The sequence below is a fragment of the Plectropomus leopardus genome, chromosome 23, assembly GCF_026936395.1.
Source record: "Plectropomus leopardus strain MGB_pleo_1.0 chromosome 23, ASM2693639v1, whole genome shotgun sequence".
Lineage (NCBI taxonomy): Eukaryota > Metazoa > Chordata > Actinopteri > Perciformes > Serranidae > Plectropomus > Plectropomus leopardus.
The window spans coordinates 5,952,393-5,976,347 of record NC_142198.1 but is presented as its reverse complement, the minus strand read 5'-3'; the positions used below and the strand labels follow the sequence as shown (position 1 = coordinate 5,976,347).

Below are 23,955 nucleotides of genomic sequence, written 5' to 3'. Positions count from 1 at the left end.
TTATCGCGGGTGTGAGCCCAGAACGGTCAGATGACTAATGCACTCGCAGAAAGCTCAATATCCGTACTTGATATCAATCAGGTGGGCCAATCATCAGCTCGTCTTCACACGGAGTGTGAAGTTGACGAACTGTGATGAAACTGATGAATTTGAGCATTACCAATAGTTTTAGGCTGATGAAGGTATTGATATTTGAAGAATTAAAAAAAAAAACCAAGATAAATATATTCTAAATATATGTAAAAAATTAAATATATTTATAAATATATGTAATTATGAATCTATGCATGTTAAAGGCTGCAATGCGTGGCTTTATTGCTAGAAAGATGATTACAACTGTTAAAATATTTTCGTTAGGAATTCCTCATCTGCCGATGATTTTAAGCTGGCAGGCGGCGTAATACCATGCACGGCACAGTTGGGCTTTTACGTGGAATACGGGAGTTAAACAGTTAAGAAAATGTAGCGCCAAGGGAAAGGGCTGTGTGACGCCGATGTAAAGCAGTGACAATTCCACTTAGACCGCTATTGATTTTCTTAGGTACATTGAAAAAAAAGAATTGTTAACCAACTTAAAATACAGACTGTAACACAAACAATAAATGAATTATGTTTTCTCAGCTCGATTTCTAAGCAGTTGTGTTTGATTTAATTAAATATTTTTTTTATGTGTTACTGATTGAAGTAATTTTTTTAAATTTGGTTAACAATTCTCTTTTTCAGTGTAGACCTTTTTAAATAGGCTAAAATACATTTTCGTGTATCCGCAGAGTAATGTTTAGCTTTAGCTGTATATAAAACACTGACTATACAAAAGTATGCTGCACAGCCCCAACTGTACCTTTAAAGGCCTCAATGTGCCACCAGATCAGCTTCAGCACACCTTGGTATTGATTCTTAAATCTATGGAACTTAACTGGAGGGTTTGAACACCATTATTTCAAAAGATTTCCCCTTATTTGATGCTTTGATGAAGGTGGTAATGAGCACCGTCTAATGTCTCGTTTATAGTTGAACCTTTTAACAGAGGTGGTCTGCAAGGACATACATCGCAGTATGTGGACAGACAATTTTTTTATTTTTTTCCTTGAAATAATTTTTTCTGGGCAGCAGAACATACATCAACACAGACAGTTTCATTTCCCCCACTGTTCAGATTTTCAAAAATTCAATAACTTTGTACAATTTGGGAGAGACAAAGTGTACATATAAAAGCTCTGTAAAATATTTCAGGAGGAGACTTGAGAGAAAAATAGAATAGCAGCAGAGAATTATTTTAAATATGTTGTGGATCTGTCATTTGTTGTCCTTCAAAGCTACACCATCCCCATAATTTCCAGTGGTGATGCTTCGTTTTGTCGATATCTGTGAGCTTTCAGAAAATGTTAACAAATATGGTCGACATAAATGCAAAGTGTGGACAGAAAGCTTTGTCTGTGTCAGTGTAAGTTGAGCATAAATGAGCCTAAACACGTCAACACAAAATCTCTAGGTGTTCCAGCGGGTCAAGATGTTGTGAACAATCATTTTTATACCTGCTGCAGGGCACAATTGAAGGATAATTGCTTAATTTTACCCTGAAGTGCAAGCATTTGCATTTGTTATGTTTCTCTACTCAATTGTTCAGGTTTTCTTTATATTTGTCACCTGTCTGTACTGATGGAGGATATTTCACAGTTCAAAAATAACCTTGACAAACTGCAAAAAAAAGTGATACTGCTACTAAAAGGATCACTGACACAAAATCAAGAATGAATTGAAGATCTTTACCTCAAACAAATCTTTGGGCATTTCTGTACTTCAAGTACTCCTCTAATGATATCTGTGATAAGCTAATATCAGTCAGTGCTAATGTGTTAGGCAGCCTTTAATTGGAAGCAGATATTAGGCTTCGGGGGTAAAAAAGAGAGAGATAAAGACATCAATATCAAAATTTGAAATTAAGAAGAAAAAGCTAGATGATGTAGAAGAGAATGTAGAAAAAGAGAATAAAAAAACTCCTCCAATACCCGGAAGAACATAACGACGTCTAAAAACGAGGAATATGACATCATCACCTCCAGTTAGCTGTTCGACTGCAGCGGGCTGATGGTGCAGTTCATTCATTTTCCCTGAGACTCTGTCCCTGGGGATTTGAGAGTCCATGTCGTGATTCATGGCCAGTGGTGGTGCAATTGAACATTTTAAGAGGAACCAGGGGTATATAGTACAGCGTAAGCCTTAATAAATGGTGTTCTTAAGAGCCATTCATAGCCTGTCCTGAGCAAGGGGAAATGATGACAGATTGGTTTTGCTTGCCGTGCCTCATTTCTTATCCAAATGAAATCCGGGAAGTCCATTCATCCCGCTTAGGAGATAATAAATTGGTTGAGTTGTTGGCTGTATATAGACCTCATGAGTTGACCCACCACTGTGCTTACTGTGTGCTGGTGTCCTTTACCTTCTTTCTCTTACAGTTCTGCTCCTTCTCATTGTTGTCCACTCTTTTTATGTTCACTTTTTCCACAAGTATCACTTAACGATAGTTTGCAAGAGAATAACTTCTCTTCTTTTGTACATACATAAATAAACAACCCACTAAAGCCAAAACTGTTATATCTCACTCGGATAACTTGTAATCACTGGAGTATTTTTATGAATTTTATTACTTCTACTAGTATCATTCATCAATTATTCTATGCCTGCTTACCCTGCTCACTGTTTCAGGGAAGTGGATCCTTTGCCAGCTTGCATTTGGCAAGCCTGCTAGTGTCAGTACAAGCACTTGTAGTACTTAAAAGCTGCACCAGAGCCAGTATTCCTATAGAGAAAATACAAAGACTGAGATAAACTGCAACAGAGACACAAATTTACAGTTTGTTTTGTAATCGGAGGCAGAAATAAAGTGAAGTGCAGAGCTAAAAACTCATGTAGGCCAAGTATTTGACTCAGGGCTTTGAAGTGCAGAATAGCTGACTTGTTTTAAAGGAGTACTCTGCTGAAATCTCTTGATATTTGAGTATAAATTCATCATCTCCTAGCACCTTTTAATTAGAATTGATTATATGTAAAATGCACAAATTCTGATGTTGGTGACTTGGCCAGATGAATTACTATTCTTAGTGTAATACGGCTGGAACGGTCAATGAAATAGTTAAAGAATTATTTCACCGATATGAAGAGGGTCCTCACATAAAACTAGGCTGTAGAATGACAAATACTTTTGAAAATGACATGACCAGAGAAAAACGACTGCAGCATTTGCTTTTGCTCAAGAGGTAGAAAACCTACAACTACCAGAATACATTGCGCTGTACTAGACCAATAAAAGCTCACACTGATGGGTGACATTATAGGAATGGTAATTTAATACTATTACTGATACTGCTAGTACTACTAATAGTACTACTACTTCTAATTTCATAAATTAATGGGCAAACAAGCCAAATATTGTCTTGACATTGGCAAAGCCATTGAGTATTGGCAATTCTCTGACCATTGTCAGTCCCCAAGATTGTTGTCTTTATGGGAACAGAGTTGGGTACCTGCTGGGTCACCCACAAAAAGTTGTGTAATGGGTTAAAAAATATGTGTATGTGTGAGTAGAAATCATATCTACCTGCAAATATAATCGCAAAAATAATCGTTGCCTGAGCTGGCTGTTTGGATGCTGAGCAGTACTATCACATGGCAGAATAACAAAATATGCAGCAAATATTTGACCAAACAAAATGCTGTAATGGCAAGACAATGTGCTTAACCAGTGGTGGGGCAGTGGGACTTATACTAACGGATTGTGCCGGGTCTGGGTCTGCATTTTACTTAGAGATTCGGGGTAACGGATTAGTTCTGGTAACGACTGTTGCAGTTGCAGGATTGCAGGACTCTACCCTTGCCTGGAAATTACAGCAGGTTGATAGTTCATAGAAACATGTTTCAAAGATACTGATGCATTTTTTGTCTGTAATTATGTTGGTGTTAGAAATCTTTTACTTAACTTTTTTAGTTTCTTTTGAGCATCCTTTACAACTGAATGTGCTCTACGAAACTATAAATCTTGAGTTAAAAGACAACATTACCCAGAATCTGTTGAAATTCCTACCAGTGAGCATGGCTTTCTGTGTTGGGTGACTCTTGCCCTTGTAAAAAAAAAGGTGTGTTTCTATATACAGTACTTGTTTTTGTGCACTTTTAAAAAATGGCAAAAAAAACCCCCAAACAAACGTGAAATATCACAAAAAGGTTTATGGAAACACCCTGTAACTCTTGAGGGATGAAAATGGAAAACATCAGATCTGCATGAGGCTAAAAGGACGCTGCGACCTTCCCTAAATATTACACGAAAAAACAGAAATGTCCCATGTCTATAACTATATTCCACATTGTTTTTGTTTGTTCGAGCTTTGACTGGAGCTCTTTAATTGCGTCATCTCATAGTGCCCTCGTCCTCTATTATGGCATGATGGCAGCCACCTGGAGAATTACCATGACAGCAGGGGATGACAATGCGCCTTCTATGTTGCTAATTTTCTGGAAATGTATTCAAAATTTGAACTATATTTGGATGGAAAGGTAATGACAGTGGCAAGGGTTAGAGATTTTCAGCTTTCACTGTGGATATATGTGTCATTATTCATTGTTTACAGTTATAGTGTCATTATGTTGCTCTTTGAGATGGTAGCTGCTGACTGCAATGTCACAGCAGGCTGGTGATGTTGCTCTCATTAGGCAGATGTGTAGTATGTCACCATGTGAGAGATATTATTAGCATCCGGTAATGAATCTTGTGAAACAGTGATTAAAGGGAAAAAGTCACTTTTATTCTAATGTGTTAAATTATGTGTGTGCTGTTAATAAAATACTTGGTTATGTTGGTGATAGCTTTGCAGCAGGTGGAGGAGTTTGACAATTATTGATTCTGGAGTAGCTCACAATTTGAGGTGATGATGAAATTCAGGCGGATTTTAATGAAGCAGCTCTCACTGCTTCTTATTATTTAGCATGTGAATCTTGTGTTTACATCTGGAGGGGATGATCAAATGTAAGAGTAAATGAGATCCCAGGAGAACCAGTGCAATGTTATCATTATGATGCTTTTCATACATGACAGACAGGTACAAAATGAAGGACAAAGGGTTTACCAGTCATGATATTGTTCTTTATATAAAACCCTGAGAAGCAAGTTAAAAAAAAAAAATAGTTTTAGTTTTTTTAACATTTATCTCCTATGTACTGGATGTTATAGTTACGTAGGAAATAAACTTAAAGGCTGTTTTTAAGAGTGAGATAGCTAAGCAGAATAAAGTGCTCAGTGCATGATACAAAGTACATTGAAAGTTCAGCAATATACAGCATGAACAAAAGGTTTGACCTTCTCAGTTAACTAACTACAAATGTCCAATGTACAACTTTTCAGTAGCACCTGCAGGATTCTGTTTCATACGCACGTGAACGTCTAGGTTCCCACATGTGCACAAATGCATTCTACACAGCGAGTGAGTGAGCGAGAGAAAGAGATTGATACCCATCTTTCCCCCTTCTTTTGGCCATAATGTTTCAGATATATAGAAGTTGATATATTTTGTAGGTTATGTACTTGCCCAACATTGACCTTTTTTAGTTGTAGGATAAAAGTCCAAACTAAGTGGAATAATTTTACTTAGTACTTGAGCTACTCTTGTTTTTTTTTGTGTACACTTTAACCAGACTTGAACCTTGAACTAGACAAGGCGTTCTGTGTATGCTCCTAGACCCTGTGCCAGGACTGTTATTTATGGGGGGTGCAGCACGGGTCAGGAATTTAAAAAAAAAAAAAAAAGTAAAAACTGGAGAGGGATTGTGTTTTTTTTTTTTTTTTTTTTTCAAAATTAGTATTTTTTAGCGACTCTTTTAGCCACTAAACTTAATGTTTTTTTTCTTTTAATACCTGTTGCTGTTTTTGGAATTGGCACAAAAAATTGTTTATTTTTTAACGAAACTCTGTGTTTCCAGTTGAGAAAGCGCCATGAAAAATGGCTTTTTTTCTGTCTCATTGCTGTGATGTTACCAGGGATAGTGCCACTGAAAGTGGTAGTTTTTTGCAGAGACATTGCTGCATTTCCAGTGGCTTCTCAGCCAACAAAACCAGGTATTTTAAGCCAAAACATGTTTTTTTTCCTAACTAATAACCACATGTTTTTTGTGTCTAAACCTGACCACATGTTGGTTTGTTGTAATGTCAAGTTTCAGCGTATCTGCTACATAAGAAAGCACAATTATAATGTATTTGTGGTTTGTAGAAATGCATAATGTTAACATTTATTATTTGTTTGAAGTCAGATGAGGTAATCCAATTGGGCATAATCAGCATCGTGGCACAAATCATTACAGCTCTGCTACATTTAAACTTTGAAAAGAAAATCCTCAGTATTCCACGTTTCTGACTTCATTTAAGTTGTAATCAGGGAAAACCATCTGATAATGAAGCTGTCAATAAGTTTTGGTCCAGTAAATAGCCGTCAACAACATTTTTTTTAAACTAGATAGAGTGAGACAGGAAGCTTTTTTGGCTGCAAACAAAGCTCTTCCTCAGACTCGAGAGCGATGTGAAATGCTGTGATAAACAATCCCACACTGTGAAAGCAGAGCAGCAGTGATATTTCCTTTTTTAAAGGTGTAATTCAGTATGATATGGCAGAATGTATCCCCACCCAGTCCCATTCAGCTTTTTATTCTCTGCCTTCCCTCCTGCTCGTGTTACAGATGTATTTTTTATTTTATTCACTCATGTTCATTTATTGAGACCATCTTGAAAAATGTCAGCTGAAGCCTTTACTTCTTCCTCTGTCTGCAGTGATATGTGTGTTAAAGTAGCACGCACACACGCGATAATGCAAACATGAAAAGCACACTTGCATACAGCTGCGTTCTCACGTGTAAAGAAAGACGTGCTCAGCTGAAAATGACACAAATTGATCTTATATGTGTACGAATACAACATACTGATATTGACACACCTGCAGGTATTTACACATACTGTATAAATTCACACAAACACATTAGCACTCACATATGTGCATCTACTGTATCACAAATACATGCTGAAATGGACATATATAAGTTGCATTACTTCATATGAACCATATAAACACTGATCTCAAAACAAAAGCTTTAAAACACTGTCAAGTCCCACTGGATGACCATAGAAACACAACCAAAATTCTAACTTATGGTGTTTTTTTATGATCGGACAGCCCCCTTCCCAAAATTGCCACAACAGGGTAGGCTAAAGGGACTCCCTAAAAACGTAGAATTTCCTGGTGCCTGATGAGTAGTCTCATCAGCTGCTGAGGAAAAAAAAAAGTGTGCTGTATTCACAGACCTGCAAAAACTTTAGAAAGAAGGGACAGACACACACATACACGAAAGTTAAGAAAAATAGGAAGTTTGCTGACAACCAACCCGACATAATGTTACTATGTTCCTTTCTCACCTTTTGCCGTTACTTTTTTGTAGTAGCAAACGACATTCTGCATATAGAAATAAGCTCCCAAGCCTTAAACATGTCACACAGTAGGATTTGTAAAGATGCATATTGACAAAATTTAGATTAAGAGAAAAGATTTTTGGCATTTTTTGTAAGATGTATTCATTTAATTAGATGTATTTGCAGCTCACATAATCTTGGTTATTTTTTAAGTAAATCCTCTCCTAGGGATAATCTTAAAGGAATATTTAAGCTCAAAGAAGCCTAAAAAGTAATTTAATTTATGTTACGATATCTATCAATCTAAACTGATTTTAAAAACATTATTTTCCTGAAGTTTTCTGATACAAACTATTCTGCTTAATGGCCACAAACTGAATTTAAGTCTTAACAGTTGTATAGTCGGGTAATAATTATCAGTGGGTTGTTCACATTATACAGAGTCATTAGATTTATTGTGAAAACATAAAATACGGATTAGCTAAGTTTAAAAAATATCACATACAACAGTATATACACACACACACAGAGCATCAGACCTACCACTCTCTGTTGTCTCTGTCCGTTTCATTACATTAACCTCAAGTTTTAAAGTGCGTGTGTGGCTGTTTATAGATGTTAGACACAACACTGATGTCACAGCGTGCATTAACATCATCTGTCTCAGGCAGGTCTGCAGAACAAAGCTGAATCACTTCCCAAAAAGCTCTTAAACCTCCCCTTCTCACACACACACAAACACACACACACACACACACTCATTAGCCCACAGAAAATGCAGGGTGGTAATGAGTGGATCCTGGGTGCGTGATAGAAGCGAAGTGTCTTCGGAGGCGGCGAGGTCAGCCAGATGCCGCTTCAGTGCCAAAGCAGTTTAATTAGAGCGTCCTATAATGGAGCCCTATGTGGAATAGCCCTTAATGAGCACCTAGTCATTCTATGTGTCCTTAATTTGTTCCACATAACTGAGACCATGAATAATCTCAAACTGTGAATGATTATCTAAGGCCAGTGGGAGATGGGTCGGATGCGGAGGCAAGGAGGGGGTTTATGGGTGAAGTGGGTTTTTGGGAGTCACTTCGCCTCGCAACCATTGGAGCTCCGAGGCGAGGCGGGGAGCTTTGAGGTGTGGACAAATGCAGCCTCTGCGAGCCTCGACGTTCACTCTACATTCCCCCAAACATGCGAGCATAAGGATGATGGTTGCCATGGCAACTGAGCAAAAATAGTTGGGGAGGGATGCCGGAGGGGAGGGTACTCGCATACGCTCATCAACGCGCAAGCCCTCTCAGAAGCTGAGTGATTTTGCAATCTCGCCCCCCGTTTTTGTCCTCCCCTCCCCGACTTCTCTCTTTCAGCCGCTTTTCTCTTTCTCTCTCTCTCTCTTTCACACACTTGTGGGAGTGTGTACTGTATGTGTGTCACACTGTAATCCTCTGACAGACAGATTGATAGGTAAGTGTGGTGTGTTTGTATGGCTTCATTCCAGCAGCTGAGATTTGGAGGCAGCTACCTGTTCATCCATCATCCTCCTCCTCCTGCCCTGCAGTCTGGATTTCTCTCTGCAGTGACAACAGCTCTCTCTCTCTCTCACACACACACTAAATAATGCGTATGTAGTTATATATTACACACTCATGCATGAACACCCCCTGTACCGCCTACTATATAAAAACACTCTCTGGAGCTCGCACATACATGCATCAACGCCCATGTGCTCACAAGCACACTGATATTCACACATGCAGGCAAGCAACACACTTCAAAAGACAAACTTCAGTGAGCAGCCACACACACTCGAACACACCCACACTTATTCTTACTGTATACTTTTCTCAAGCTCCATCTATACCCCCGTTTTTAGCCCTGGTTCGCAATCTTGTATCCTGTTATTTAATTCCTTCTCTCCTCCTGCTGCACAGCCCCGCCCCCCCTTTCATTTATGCACCGCTCCTTATACATATTTGACTTGTAAATTGAGGCTCTATTTGTGTCATGCCCAAGAGGTGCTGTCAATTAGCCTAAACACCGTGACGCATCTTGTGAGGAGAGAAGAGAGAGAGAGAGAGTGATAGCAAGCCCAGAGAAACAGAAGAGAGGCGGAGAGACAGAGCGGCGTAAATGCAGTTCGAAGGCAAGCAGAAGGCTTTTGCCTGGTGCAACACCATAGAGGGACCCCCCGGTGGTAGAACAGATCCCAGATCAGTGCGAGTGTCATCACACAAAACCCCCGCTCCAACCTACTGAGTGTCTTAGCGAGAAGCGCTGATCAGACGCAGCCTCCTGGAGAGCTGCTGATAGTAGGGGAGTGTTGGGATTTATGCCGGAGAGGCTGCACACGCTGACTGTCCAGCATATGTTAGAGGCCTGCTGGGCGAGATGTACACTCACATAAGGATGTAGACTCACACTCTGCTATGAATTAGTAATATATGGTACATGTTGGAAGGATTTTATGCAAATTTAGCAGCTGTTTGGAGAATAAGGCAGCGATGTCAGGAGATAAGAAAATAGAGTAGATACTAGGGGTCGACAGATTACCGGCCTGGCTGATTATTGGGGCCGATATTTCACATTTAGCCAATTATTTCTATCTGGATTTGATTTTAATAATCGCTGATAAAATCAATTAATTAAAAAGTGCAAAGAAACTGTCAGCATGGGAGGAACCTGTACTTTGTAAACCCTCGGGGAGCTACTTTTATTCATTAATTTTTTCTAAATTTAAATTTTCACTTTACTTTATAAAACCAATTTCTGGGAACTTGCTGTATGTGATGTTGAAAGTTTCAGTTTTGATCAAACATCTCCTAAAGGCATTTAAAAAAGTTTTGTGTTGGATTTTATTATATTCCAAACTCTGAATATCGACAGAAAGATTTAGATTTTTTATTGTAAACGCATGTTCTAAATATCAGCAATCGGTCTTATTAATCACTAATAATCTGTATGGATATTGGCCCTGAAAGACCAATATCGGTCAACCCCTCGTAGATACAGATACCAGGTATAAGCAAGTACACCGTTAACAGTATCTGTATCTGTATCAGCTTAAACAGGAAATTAGTGGGGCTGAATCAGAAGTTATTTTTGGGCTGATATGGTTTGATCAGAAGTTGCTATATTTATTATTATTTTGAAGTGTTTACAGACACATTTCTTATATAAAACTTGGTGTATTCATTGTTTATTAGAAAACTACAGAACAGCCTCAGATTTGAGATTCAGATCAATGTTTTTGAATGTGAGAGCAAGAGAACTGTTTATTTACAGTGCAAGTTTTGTATAAATTTGAATAAATGAACTTCAGCTAATCAATGAATGCACACAACTCATGCATGCAGTATTAAGAAGTACAAAATAAAACACACGAACTGGAGTTTTCACACTCAGCACAACTTTGATTTTTATCGAAGTGTTTGTATGCCTCCATGCCGGCGATTGCTGAGGCCAGAGGCATAAAGTTTTTGGGTGGTCTGTATGTTCCATTCTCGTGAATGCCATATCTCAAGAAAACCTTGAGGTAATTTCTTCAAATTTGGCACAAATATCCACTTGTGCCAACAATGAAATGATTAGACTTTGGTGGTCAGAGGTCCATTTTGACCTTGTCTGTCATTCTTGTGAACATGATATCTCAGGAATGCCTTGAAGGAATTTTTATAATTTGGCACAAACGTCCACGTGTACTCAGGGAGCTGATTAGATGTTGGTGGACAAAGGTCAAGGTCACCTTGACCGTGCATTCTTCTCATTCTCATGAATGTCTGTGTGATCAGAGCTTCATATGAGTATTTGGCTCAACCCTAACAGTCACAAAACTGTATGGTTTTGGTTTTATAGTCTTCCACAAGGATTAGCCACACTGAGGTTTAGTTTGTTGGTTGATTTAGGCAGAGATTCTGTGATTCTGAGCTTGTAAGTGGAAGATACTTTTATTTGTAGTATCACAGCACAATCTGATTAGCTAGCTCGCCATTTATTCTATTTAATCCTTTGAAACTGTTACTTCCCATCCCTCAGTTACACAACTATTGCCCAGTTATCGTTATTTCTGTTAAATGGTTATGGCTTGACACATTTTTTTTTTTATAATGGAAAATGGTGATAATATTACTATTTATTCATGTGTGAAGCAATGTCAATATATGGTATATATCACTTGATTATGATCAGCAATAAAAGACTGCAGGACATTCCTCAGATGATGCTGTTACTAGTTTTGCAAGTTAACTGAGAACACAATATGGCAGCACGTTATTGATTTCTGTGTATAAGTGATGTCAGAGTATATATTACTGCAGTCCATAGTATTGCTTGAAGAATTATGAAAAGGCAAGAACGAGGTTGTTTACCCGTGAGTGGCTTAGGATATAGAGTGGGTCGTCCATTGTGCTGTTGGTGTGAGTGCGTGGGAAGAATTAACTGTGCAGGTAGCACGTGGAGCCTTGTATGACTATCAGTGTATGAATGTTTGTGTGAATGGGTGATTGTGACACATAATGTAAAAGCGTTTTAAGTATTCTAGAAAGACACTCTACAAAAGCAAGTCTGTTAACTATGTTCATCCAGCATTTCTCACCTGCGCGTGTGTCCTTGAAGTTTCCTGGCACTTAACAGCAACAAACTGCTCCATAAAACCATGAAATAGTCTGCAGGACTATTTCTTTCGGCACTCGTGATCCAGTGTGTGTGTTCATACTAGAGTCCTGCATGGATGTAATTTTCAAGACCCGTCACGGCACTGCAACGTACAGTACCACATGCTGGTCAAATGATAAGGTTAGGCAACACGCTTAAAGGGATAATTTTGGGCCATTTAATACATGTAAAACTAACTTTTTTAAAACAAAGGTAATTTTGGCAGTCATTGATATCGTCACATACCCGTGATTTGACCTTTATGTTATTTGTTTTACCCATAACTGAAACTGGAAATAAAATTAACACAAGATGCCACCCTTGAGGCATTTATTTTTCCACAGAATACCTTTACATAAGTCTAAGAAGTATACAAGAAAAGTCCACTGTACATTAGTTTTGTTAATTTTTAAGGTTAGCCGTTTTTACAGAAATAGCCAAGACCAGAAATAGCCAAGACCGGACATTGTCTTTTGGTTATCCATTTGTCTGTCTGTCTGTTCCCCTCTCATGAATACAATATCCCAAGAATATCTTTAGGGAATTTCTACAAATTCTGCATAAATGCCCATTTGGATTCAACAACTTACTGATTTGTACTCATTTGTGGCCAAAGGTCAAGGTCACTGTAACTCTGTATCAGTCTCTCATGAAAACAATATCTCAAGAAGGCCTTTAGGGAGTTTCTGCAAATTTGGTGAAAACGTCCAAAATTCACAAAACTCAAGAATTCATGGGCTTATTATGACCAAATTTAACATGAAAGTCTACAAGGGTATAATTATCTGATAATGATACTTCATATCCAGAAAATCAGATCAGCCTCACTGTGACATCATAATGCTCCGCAAAAGCACTTTTCTGGCCTTTACTCAATGTCACAACTTAGGGACAGAAGGGAAGACATTTGGATACATACTGAATTGGGTACCCTTTGAAACTGTGCTGATTGAATAGATCTTTTGTGTTGCCGGGATGACGATGTGTGAAGCACCCACATTTAAACTGGAAGTGTAACTTGAGTGGTTAGCGGAGGCATACAGCAGCAAGTTGGTAATTCTTCTTGAACAAGCATTGGACAATTGGACGATTATATTGATTGTCTGCAATTGATTGTGTGCAGCTGCATTTTTGGTCACTTTTTGTCATTTAATTTTTTTAATTATAAGAACAAATGAGATCTAACTGCTCAGTGGGCAGCTGCTCAGTGTACGAACAGCAGGATTCAGACAGCAGCAAAAACAGTCTAGAGCCGTCATATTTTCACATCTAACTTGGTCAATTAAGGGTTTATTTCAACCAGAGTAGAGCTGATGACTTTCGGGGCACACATACAGCTGTAAAAACATCCGCAGTCGTCAGTTGTTGGACTGATGGAGGCCCGTTTAAATATTCTAACCAACCTTTCTTTGAACTGCAGCCCAGTATTCAGGTGTCTGTGGACTTTCTTTTAACTTGCCTGCACACTAAGCCAGGTGACAGAGTGTGAGGATTACCTGCCTGATTGTCTTTGGGTACAACTTTTCCTGCGGGAGCCCCCACTCTATCATAAACACCGCCTCGGGATGCATGATCACACACGTTTAAACGCTGAGTAACACGCGCACAACCAAACACACATCTCACAGCTCATTTGAGTTTTACTTAGATGATAAATAAACAAGTCTGAAGCTGCAGCTCCTCCTCTGATACTCAGATGCACCCACACGTGCACAGACACAAACTCAAGCACGATGCTGATAATTTGCCGCTGAGTTCGTACCATCGCTGATCATCTGTCTAACCAGTGATGTCACATTATTTGTGAAAACCGAGTCCTCAGGCATGTTTACAGCAGAGCGATCCGCCTGTGGAGAAATGATGCCACTGCTTTGTTTTTGGCGTCTTTAATTCAATGACTGCCGAGCAGAGCTGGGCAGAAACAAGGCTGTCTCTGCAGGAGGGCCACTGAGTGTTAGGAGGTCATCTAGTTTAGTCTGGGAATACTTGAGCAGTCTTATCGTAGTGCGATCCATGCATCAGATTTTACAGCTTGGTGAGTAAACGGGAAAAGCGGCCGTGGGGTACATCTCACAGTGGGATAGAAGATTGGATGATGAAATGCGGAGGAAACACCGCACAAAATGGAGACTCGTTCTTATTTCCTTTCTTACCTTGACTAACCTCTGTTCCAGATTTACAAACCGAGCTTGTGATTTGATACAGTTTCTCTGTATATATGCTGATTCTTTCCCTATGGAGAGAGTGCTGCATAAACTTCTGACTCACTGTTTTTTAACTCGATCATAGAGAAATCTTTTTATCTTCAGGCGATGGGAGTGTAGAGACACACACATAACTAAAGCTTCACTGATATTTAGCACAATGAGAGATAACAGAACGAAAAGTTTAACCCTTTAAAATCTAAGCAAACCAACTTGATTTCTTTCAGAAAGTGGGAAAAAGGCAATGAGCAACGAAAGAACTGACCCAAAAAAAATAGCAAGAAATAATTAAAAAAGTACAGGAAAATCACCCTAAAATGAGTTTAAAAAAAAGAAATATAAAAATAAAAAACAAAACAATGAATTGCCCTGGAAAAAGTGCTTAATAATTTTCTAACTTCACTTTAAAGAGCCTATATAATCATGATAATTAAATATAGCTTTCTTCCTCTTTCCCCAGACATTTTCCCTAACTTAAAAAAAAAAAAAATTAAGACTAATTAAAACTAAAACTAATTAAAAATAAAACTAATTCTACTAATTTCTTTGCAATTTTTGGAACACTTCTGACAAGGTTGCTCATCACCTTTTCCCCATGCAAAAACTGAAAATTAAATGTTAAAATACAACAAAGGCAACTGTAACAAACACCAAAAAAGGGGTGTTGCTCCAGGTTTCAAAGGGTTAATATATGTTCAACATTTAGCTGTGATGCATATATAATGAATTCATTTAAAACGTCAATCAATAAAATTCCTGATGTGGCATCTTTTCTTTGTGCCTTTGCTAGATGAAAGGTCAGGGGATCGAAGATATTGCAGCTCAAAATATTTCAATAACCAATGAAGTCAACCTGGTGGTGCTCGAGTCAGGAATCACGAAAGATGTCATCTTCAGGTCTGTTGCCTTTGTTACTTAAAAAGACTTTTGCATCTCTGAAAATTGCCTCATTGTTACATTTATCTCTTTATGCAAGTAAACTGTAACACACAAGAGCTAAGGAATCTAACACAAGCTGTGGTGGTCACTGATTTTGCTTTGCCGCTGTTTTTTAGTTTTGTTTTTGCTACACGATTTGCTGTAAAATTTATGGTCACTTCATCTTTTCAGAATCCTGGCTTGTCTTCAAGTAGTTGTGCCCACTCAGTCACGTTTGTGTATTTTCCTTACACCATTTCTCTGCTTCTGGATTTTGATGCGTCAGTAATTATTTACAAATGTTAAGTTTTGGCAGGTGAAGTGCTGTCGTTTCCTGTTTAGGTGAAAGGGACGTTGGAATCATCTGTTTAATCGGTCTGTCATTGGATTCGGGTATTTCAGCGGTGTGTATGGAAGTGCATTAATTGCGCTGCATGCCCCATTAACCCATCATGGATGTCGGCCTTGTAAACAACCTGCTCTGTTTGTGTGTTTGTGAGTGCTGGCTGCAAATAATGTCAACAAGCTGCAGAGCACATTGCCTGATCTGTTCATAACAACATAGCAAAGTAAGCGTAACAAAGATATCGCTGGTCTGAGCAATCAATCAGACATCTTGTCTGCATGTTGAGAGGTCAGCTGAGACACAGGGACTATGACACACAGACATGTGCTCTGACAACACTATGATGCCATGCACTCATTCCTCTGGTGCAGACTCACTTATGTTCATGCATGCATAGTGAGCTGGGCTTTACACATTGTGACCAGGCCAACCATGATACCACCAATGCTATACCCAACAGTGAAGCAACAAGCAGGCGTGCTATACCTGAAATGAATAATAACTGTGATTAGTTTTGCTTTAAGACTGAGCATTTGTTAAGTGATGCAAATATAAAGCCTGTTTTTATCCATGGTAGTGGCACAACGTTAGGGATGGCAATGCTGGCCTGTTGGTTGGTTAGTACCAACCATTATAATAAAAACAGTTGTAGTCATAATTGCATTTTAAAAGACAAAAACTATTCTAAATGATTAAAAACAGTGTTTTTATTGCTCGTTAACTAATATTATTTTATGTGGTCAGTTGCAAAAGTAATTAGACAGTCATTGAATAATTCCCTAAAAATGTTCAAAATGGACTGATATGCTATTAAATGTTCATGTTTTTATGCCTTTGCGCTGGGAACAGCTTTTTCCAAAGGAGTTATGTTTTTGGGTTATCAGTCCGCCCGTTCCATTTTTGTAAATGCAATATCTCATGAACACCATCAAGGAATTTATTCAACATTGGCACAAACGTCTACTTAAATTCAACGATGCACTATTAGATTTTGGCAATCATAGGTCAGATATCAAGGTCACTATGACCCTGGCTGTCTCTTTCTCATGAAAGTGATCTCTCCAAAACAGGGAATGTTTTTAAATTTGGCACAAATGTCCCCTTGGATTGAGCAGATTAGGATTTGATGGTCAAAGGTTAATATCACTTTTACCTCCAAAAACATGTTCAAAAATTCATATATTAAGTATGAAAACATTTCACGCAAATGTTTAATAGGATGAAATGATGACGTTTTATATCCAGGAGGTCAAAGGTCAGCTCACTGTAACATCATAATGCTCTGCAGCTACTGGGAATATTGGCCAGATTTTGATATATCCATTGTGCCCAGTGGTTGAATTCCAATAAGTGTGCTAATACCCTGACTTTTCCTCTTATACCATCATCTAGTTAAAATTGACATTTCAAGATACTCAAATACGGCAAAACTAACTGTATGCTCAACTCATGCTATTGAGCAGATGTTTTCATGCTAACATGCTAAACAAAAATGCCCAACGTGTTTAATGTTTACAAACTTCAGCATGTTGGCATTGTTATCATCAGCATGTTTATGTCCCAGCTGATGAATTTTTAGCTCAAGGCACCACTGTCAGCCTCACTGAGCTGCTAGCTACTGTACACTCTTAGTCTAGTTATTCTGTCATTAACAGATTACAGACAATGATATTGCTGGATTATACAATACACAGCAGCACATGAAGCCTGAGAAATAATTTTGGTCACCAAACTGTATGTCTGTGAAAGTTGTGCTGTGGGAATAAGTGTTGTATTTTAAATGTGTTTGCAAAAACATTATCTGAACTGAGGATTCGCTGTGCTTCAGATGTTACCATGAGGATAATAATTTAAAAAATACAAAAATTAATACTTGACGTCCATGTGACGATACAAAAATATTAAGATATAATGCATTATCAGTTTTTCCCTCCCACCCCAATAGGGCCTTGGGCAGTTAGAAACTGACGTGCAGGTGCGGTCCACTTCACATGGCTTCTTCTTCATCAGCCGCTGCAGATTAAGCTTGAAAAAGACACCAGATGTGTTCAGTAAGTAATTACCAAACATGCTAAAGTAGGTAAAATTAGCCAATATCACTTAACAGATAACTGTCCTGTTCTCCTCACACAAATATTGAATTCCTTGTCTTTGGCCTAGTCCAGTAAAATGGATAAGTAGAATGAAAAATCATGGTTCCTCCTTGTAGTGATTCCATGCTAGTGAAGCATTCATGTTTTCACAGACATGTAAGTAAATTGTAAGTGCAACTTGACTGGTGCGTGGGAGCTCCATGTGTTGGTTATTTTGATTGTTCAAGCACTCTGAGGAGGCGGAAGAGCATTACTTTTTTTAATCATTTACTTCTGTGTGGATGTAGTGACAGTTTCAGCAAATATGACAGAGTTACCAGCGACAGCTTAAAATGGCTCTGGTTTCTTATTTAAATGTTATCATATCTCAAAAAAAAAATCTCAATGCATTTATTGGAATTGATTATGTATCTTATTAAGCAGTGACAATAAACATACATAGTAAGATTTAGACTATAATTTTTGTTTTGTTATTTTAAATGACTTTGTTATGACTTTTTTTATTTTTGGTACTTTGGACAACATACTATACCATGACTTTTTTTAAAAACTATTTTGGACAACATACTACTTTGGCTTTTTTATTCCATTTTTGACAACGTACACTACTATGCCATTTTTATGTCTTTTGTGCTATTTTGGAGGACATACTATACTATGACTTTTTATACTATTATTGATAACGTACTACATGACTTTTTGTGCGACTTTGGATGACATACTATACTATGACGTTTTATACTATTATTAATAAAATACTATACAAAGACTTTTTATGCTATTATTGATGACATACTATACAATGACTTTTTATGCTATTATTGATGGCGTACTATTATGAACTTGTTTTTTGCTATTTGGATGAAATAGTACACAATTATGTTTTTTATGCTTTTTTGGATGAAATACTATATTTATAACCATGTCAGACTCTTCATTTTGAAGATCAAATAAAAGTTGCAAGTGACAGAATCATTTCAAAAGCTGTCATGGTATGAGTAAATCACCACTACACCATGAAGGCACTTACCTCTGCCTTTCTGTCAAACAGTCTGAAACTGAAGTAAAGCCACTGTGACGGCATGTTGTTCCTGATTGGAGAGGTGTGGAGGACTGCACTTAAGTTGTATGATTGCTCTTTAAACTTTGGGACAGCACGCTTTCACTATGGGTTTTGATTATCACCAGCAAACTGACTAGGTACTTGTGATGATTTGTCTTTTGCTATATGAAAAGTATTTTTCTGTAGAGGTGTGAAGGAGGCTGTTGGTGCACATTAAAATGTAACTGATGATAGTTTTGGACATGAATGTTCCAAATATGTGAAATGAAAAGATGGGTTATTATAAAAGCCATCAAAAGTGGTTTACTGTTGCAGTACAATACACAATGTGTTTAGGTAAAAGTAAGTCCTGTGGTTTGATTTCACGTCACGTCACAAGCATCTTAAGTGCAAGAAATATATTTTAGGCGCTGCAGTTTGTGCGTCAGTAGGATTGAAATTAGCTGTGTTTATGGTTTTTATATATTCCTGTGTGATCACAGCCAAGCAACACCTACGGATGAACACTCCTGACTTAACATCTGTATATATAAAGATAAGCAACACCCTGGCAGGTCATAAAATCATTACAAGAAAAATAAAGCAGCAGCTCTACCACTGCAGATTTGATTAAAATACTGGAAACTAACAAAAACCTGTCACCAGTACCAACTGTTTTCATGCCTTTGTGCCGTCCAGCACTGTGCCAAATGCTGGACGCATTTCATTTTTTGGATTATTTGTATGTACATACATCCGTCTCACTGTCCCGTTCTCGTGAACACAATATCTTTAGAAAACCTTGAAAGATTTTCGTCAAATTTAACATGAATGTCTACTTGGACTCAATGATGAGCTGCTTAGATTTTCATAGGTAAAAGGTCAAGGTCACTGTGGCTTTGTCTGTGCCATTCTTGTCAATGCAATATCTCATGAAGGCCTTGGAGGACTCAAATAGTGTTCACTTTGACCTATGGCCACCAACATCTAACCAGTTAATCTTTTAGTCCGAGGTCACTGTGGCCTTACATCCGCCTTATTCTAGTGAGTGCACCATCTCAGCAACACCTTGAGGGAATTTCCTCGTACTTGACACGAACATTCAGTCGGACTCAAGAATGAACCATTCCTGTGAATCTGACTGAAAATCCAAGGCTATAGTAAGGCAAAAATGTCAAAATTTGACACGTCCCAAAAACTGTTAAAATAGGCTGGAAACTGCGTAGCATAGCCTGCCAAGACACGCCATAGTAAAGAAAGTTTCAAAAATAGACTAAAACAGCACAATTTGGCATGTTGAAAATCTGACCGAAAATCCAAGGCTATAGTAAGGCAAAATGTCAAAATTCGCCACGTCCCAAAAACTGCTAAAAACAGCTGGAAACTGCTTAGAATAGCCTGCCAAGACACGCCATAGTAAAGGAAGTTGCAAAAACAGCCCAAAACAGCACAATTTGGCATGTCGAAAATCTGACCAAAAATCCAAGGCTATAGTAAGGCAAAATGTCAAAATTAGCCACGCCCCAAAAACTGCTAAAAACAGCTGGAAACAGCTTAGAATAGCCTGCCAAGACACGCCATAGCAAAGAAAGTTGCAAAAACAGCCCAAAACAGCACAATTTGGCATGTCGAAAATCTGACCAAAAATCCAAGGCTATAGTAAGGCAAAATGTCAAAATTAGCCACGTCCCAAAAACTGCTAAAAACAGCTGGAAACAGCTTAGAATAGCCTGCCAAGACACGCCATAGCAAAGAAAGTTGCAAAAAAAGCCCAAAACAGCACAATTTGGCATGTCAAAAATCTGACCGAAAATCCAAGGCTATAGTAAGGCAAAATGTCAAAATTAGCCACGTCCCAAAAACTGCTAAAAACAGCTGGAAACAGCTTAGAATAGCCTGCCAAGACACGCCATAGCAAAGAAAGTTGCAAAAAAGACTAAAACAGCACAATTTGGCATGTCGAAAATCTGACCAAACATCCAAGGCTATAGTAAGGCAAAATGTCAAAATTAGCCACGTCCCAAAAACTGCTAAAAACAACTGGAAACTGCTTAGAATAGCCTGCCAAGACACGCCATAGCAAAGAAAGTTGCAAAAACAGCCCAAAACAGCACAATTTGGCATGTCAAAAGTCTGACCGAAAATCCAAGGCTATAGTAAGGCAAAATGTCAAAATTAGCCACGTCCCAAAAACTGCTAAAAACAGCTGGAAACAGCTTAGAATAGCCTGCTAAGACACGCCATAGTAAAGAAAGTTGCAAAAATAGACTAAAACAGCACAATTTGGCATGTCGAAAATCTGACCAAAAATCCAAGGCTATAGTAAGGCAAAATGTCAAAATTAGCCACGCCCCAAAAACTGCTAAAAACAGCTGGAAACAGCTTAGAATAGCCTGCCAAGACACGCCATAGCAAAGAAAGTTGCAAAAACAGCCCAAAACAGCACAATTTGGCATGTCAAAAATCTGACCAAAATCCAAGGCTATAGTAAGGCAAAATGTCAAAATTAGCCACGTCCCAAAAACTGCTAAAAACAGCTGGAAACAGCTTAGAATAGCCTGCCAAGACACGCCATAGTAAAGAAAGTTGCAAAAAAAGCCCAAAACAGCAGAATTTGGCATGTCGAAAATCTGACTAAAAATCCAAGGCTATAGTAAGGCAAAATGTCAAAATTAGCCACGTCCCAAAAACTGCTAAAAACAGCTGGAAACAGCTTAGAATAGCCTGCCAAGACACGCCATAGTAAAGAAAGTTGCAAAAATAGACTAAAACAGCACAATTTGGCATGTCGAAAATCTGACCAAAAATCCAAGGCTATAGTAAGGCAAAATGTCAAAATTAGCCACGTCCCAAAAACTGCTAAAAACAGCTGGAAACAGCTTAGAATAGCCTGCCAAGACACGCCATAGCAAAGAAAGTTGCAAAAAAAGCCCAAAACAGCACAATTTGGCATGTCGAAAATCTGACCGAAAATCCAAGGCTATAGTAAGGCAAAATGTCAAAATTAGCCACGTCCCAAAAACTGCTAAAAACAGCTGGAAACAGCTTAGAATAGCCTGCCAAGACACGCCATAGTAAAGAAAGTTGCAAAAAAAGCCCAAAACAGCACAATTTGGCATGTCAAAAATCTGACTAAAAATCCAAGGCTATAGTAAGGCAAAATGTCAAAATTAGCCACGTCCCAAAAACTGCTAAAAACAGCTGGAAACAGCTTAGAATAGCCTGCCAAGACACGCCATAGTAAAGAAAGTTTCAAAAATAGACTAAAACAGCACAATTTGGCATGTTGAAAATCTGACCGAAAATCCAAGGCTATAGTAAGGCAAAATGTCAAAATTAGCCACGTCCCAAAAACTGCTAAAAACAGCTGGAAACAGCTTAGAATAGCCTGCCAAGACACGCCATAGCAAAGAAAGTTGCAAAAAAAGCCCAAAACAGCAGAATTTGGCATGTCAAAAACCTGACCGAAAATCCAAGGCTATAGTAAGGCAAAATGTCAAAATTAGCCACGTCCCAAAACTGCTAAAAACAGCTGGAAACAGCTTAGAATAGCCTGCCAAGACACGCTATAGTAAAGAAAGTTGCAAAAAAGCCCAAAACAGCACAATTTGGCATGTCGAAAATCTGACCAAAAATCCAAGGCTATAGTAAGGCAAAATGTCAAAATTAGCCACGTCCCAAAAACTGCTAAAAACAGCTGGAAACAGCTTAGAATAGCCTGCCAAGACACGCCATAGTAAAGAAAGTTGCAAAAAAAAGCCCAAAACAGCACAATTTGGCATGTCAAAAATCTGACCGAAAATCCAAGGCTATAGTAAGGCAAAATGTCAAAATTAGCCACGTCACAAAAACTGCTAAAAACAGCTGGAAACAGCTTAGTATAGCCTGCCAAGACACGCCATAGCAAAGAAAGTTGCAAAAACAGCCCAAAACAGCACAATTTGGCATGTCGAAAATCTGACTAAAAATCCAAGGCTATAGTAAGGCAAAATGTCAAAATTAGCCACGTCCCAAAAACTGCTAAAAACAGCTGGAAACAGCTTAGAATAACCTGCTAAGACACGCCATAGTAAAGAAAGTTTCAAAAATAGACTAAAACAGCACAATTTGGCATGTCAAAAATCTGACTGAAAATCCAAGGCTATAGTAAGGCAAAATGTCAAAATTAGCCACGTCCCAAAAACTGCTAAAAACAGCTGAAACAGCTTAGAATAGCCTGCCAAGACACGCCATAGTAAAGAAAGTTTCAAAAATAGACTAAAACAGCACAATTTGGCATGTTGAAAATCTGACCGAAAATCCAAGGCTATAGTAAGGCAAAATGTCAGAATTAGCCACGTCCCAAAAACTGCTAAAAACAGCTGGAAACAGCTTAGAATAGCCTGCCAAGACACGCCATAGCAAAGAAAGTTGCAAAAAAAGCCCAAAACAGCAGAATTTGGCATGTCGAAAATCTGACCGAAAATCCAAGGCTATAGTAAGGCAAAATGTCAAAATTAGCCACGTCCCAAAAACTGCTAAAAACAGCTGGAAACAGCTTAGAATAGCCTGCCAAGACACGCCATAGTAAAGAAAGTTGCAAAAAAAGCCCAAAACAGCACAATTTGGCATGTCGAAAATCTGACCAAAAATCCAAGGCTATAGTAAGGCAAAATGTCAAAATTAGCCACGTCCCAAAAACTGCTAAAAACAGCTGGAAACAGCTTAGAATAGCCTGCCAAGACACGCCATAGTAAAGAAAGTTGCAAAAAAAAGCCCAAAACAGCACAATTTGGCATGTCAAAAATCTGACCGAAAATCCAAGGCTATAGTAAGGCAAAATGTCAAAATTAGCCACGTCCCAAAAACTGCTAAAAACAGCTGGAAACAGCTTAGAATAGCCTGCCAAGACACGCCATAGCAAAGAAAGTTGCAAAAACAGCCCAAAACAGCACAATTTGGCATGTCGAAAATCTGACTAAAAATCCAAGGCTATAGTAAGGCAAAATGTCAAAATTAGCCACGTCCCAAAAACTGCTAAAAACAGCTGGAAACAGCTTAGAATAACCTGCTAAGACACGCCATAGTAAAGAAAGTTTCAAAAATAGACTAAAACAGCAGAATTTGGCATGTTGAAAATCTGACCAAAAATCCAAGGCTATAGTAAGGCAAAATGTCAAAATTAGCCACGTCCCAAAAACTGCTAAAAACAGCTGGAAACAGCTTAGAATAGCCTGCCAAGACACACCATAGCAAAGAAAGTTGCAAAAAAAGCCCAAAACAGCACA

The 23,955-nt window shown here is 38.3% G+C and overlaps 1 long non-coding RNA gene across 3 annotated transcripts in view; it reads left to right on the top strand.

Annotated features, from left to right (window-relative positions):
- Nucleotides 1–23,955, top strand: part of LOC121961973 (uncharacterized) — a 104,029-nt gene that overhangs the window by 12,157 nt on the left and 67,917 nt on the right. The window contains exons 4-5 of one of the 3 annotated variants that reach the window (XR_015775616.1): nt 15,080–15,186; nt 17,499–17,636. This is a non-coding gene — a long non-coding RNA (uncharacterized LOC121961973). Of the gene's footprint in view, nt 1–15,079; nt 15,187–15,549; nt 15,999–17,498; nt 17,637–23,955 lie in introns of those variants that run through there. The other 2 variants (XR_015775617.1, XR_015775615.1) reach the window with 2 other exon arrangements.